Genomic DNA, 2,184 nt, shown 5'->3' on the forward strand with positions numbered 1-2,184 from the left:
CTGCCCTCACTATATCTGACTGGAGCCTGTCCTTCCTGTGATCCTGGTTGTGTCAGAATTCCTCAGAGTTCAGCTGTCTCTGTGATCCTGTGATTCTGGGATCCTGGGATCCTGAGATCCTGGGTATGTCAGAACTCCTGGGAGTTAAGCTCTCTGGGACCCTGAGATCCTGGTGTGACCAAGCTCCTGGGATCCTGGGATCCTGGCAGAGATCCTGTGGTCCTGGGAGTGTTAGAGTGCCAGGGGGTGGAGCTTCTTCTGGATGTTGTGGGACTGCCTGAGGAGTTAGCTCCCAGGGTCTGCCTAGCACAGCCTTTAATCCAGAGGCAGAGGCAAGCAGATCTTAGTGAGTTCCAAACCACCCTGAACTACAGATTGAGTTCCAGGACAGCCAGAACTACACAGAGAAACCCTGTCTAGAAACAAAACAAAACAAAACAAGAAAAACAAACAACAAAAAGGAAAACAGAAAAAAATATTAAAACAGCACACAGGCTGGCGCTTTGAAAGATCAATTAAACTTAGAGACTCCATGCAAGCTAACCAGAGCAAAAAGGAGACAACTCCACATCATCAGAAACAGGGAGGGGCATTGCCACAGAGATGGCAGGTATGAAATATCACACCCAACAGAAACCTTTATCCAACAAAGCAGCTACTTGAGTGAGACAGACAGTTCCCTAAGAACACAGATAACCACGTTCACAGAGGAAAATAACTGGAGGTCAGGCCTGCACCACATGCCTGCCAATCAAAGGCTTAAGAGGTGGAGGCATGAGGGCAGCCAGGCTGTCTACACAGTTAGTTTCAAGTGAGGACTGCACAGTGAGTCCCTGCCACCAAAAGGAAAAGAAAGAAGGAAGGGGGCAGGGAAAAGAGGAGGGAAGGGGAGAGGAGAGGAGGGCAGAAGAGGAGAAGGGAGGGGAGGGAAGAAGAAAAGAAAGGGGAAGGGAGGGGAGAAGAGGAAAGGAAAGGAAAAGAAGAGAAGGAGGGGAAGGGAGGGGAAAAGAGAGAAGGAGAAGGGAAGGAGAGAAAGGAGAGGGGAGAGGAGGGGAGGAGAAAAGAGAGGAGGGAAGGGGAAGGGAGAGCAGGAGAGAGGAGGAAGGGATCTGAGGAAATCTGCTTGATGGCAGAACACTTCCCCAGCTTGCTCAAGGCCGTGGGTTCCACTGTCTGCATTGGGGAAAAAGCACATTGAAACACCTCACTTCGATTAGCAGAAAGCACCCCGCAAAGAATGACAGGCAGGAGTGACTTCATCGGTAAATCTTTGTTTGTTTGTTTGTTTGTTTGGGTTTTTGTTGTTTTGTCGTTTTGTTTTTGTTTTGTTTTTTCAAGACAAGGTTTCTCTGTGTAGCCCTGGCTGACCTGGAACTCACTCTATACCAGGCTGGCCTCAAACTCAGAAATCTGCCTGCCTCTGCCTCCCAAGTGCTGGGATTAAAGGTGTGTGCCACCACTGCCTGGCTTCATCGGTAAATCTTGCCCACCTAACTGCTCGTAGAAGACAGCAGTGCTTTATGTGCGGTATCAGTGTCTGTGGGTTTCGATGCCGTCCTCCGAGGCCCAAAGATACAGTCTAATAAGACGTTGAAGAAGGTGGTGTGTCGAATCCACCTGAATTAATACTGAGATTGTTCTGCTTTATGGAAGCTACTGTTAAATGCTTTGCGCCTAATTTCAAAGTCACCTTTGCCATAGATGTGCATGTTAGAGACAGCATGATATAGGCAGGTTTGGGACCTAAGGGTTCAGATCTCCAAGTGGGGTCTTGAGGGGGAGGGGGTAAAGCAGGAGAGGGTAAGGCAGTGCTTCTGTGAAACTGGGTACTGGAGAGGAGGAGTCAAGAGTAACTGCCCCAGGCTTCCCTCAGGTCCAGCAGAGGGGCAGCTTTCCACCGTGCTCCATGCCTCCTCCCACTTGGAGAGGACTCCTGACAAGCAATGATGGTAGCCCCTTGTGTGTGTCTGACTGTTACAGGATTTGGTTGACTAGCTTGTGTATGTCTGACTGTTACAGGATTTGGTTGACTAGCTTGTGTATGTCTGACTGTTACAGGATTTGGATGACTGGCTTGTGTATGTCTGACTGTTACAGGATTTGGTTGAATGGCTTGTGTATGTCTGACTGTTACAGGATTTGGTTGACTGGCTTGTGTATGTGTCTGACTGTTACAGGATTTGG

The sequence above is a fragment of the Mus pahari genome, chromosome 21, assembly GCF_900095145.1.
Source record: "Mus pahari chromosome 21, PAHARI_EIJ_v1.1, whole genome shotgun sequence".
In the NCBI taxonomy this organism is placed as follows: Eukaryota; Metazoa; Chordata; class Mammalia; order Rodentia; family Muridae; genus Mus; species Mus pahari.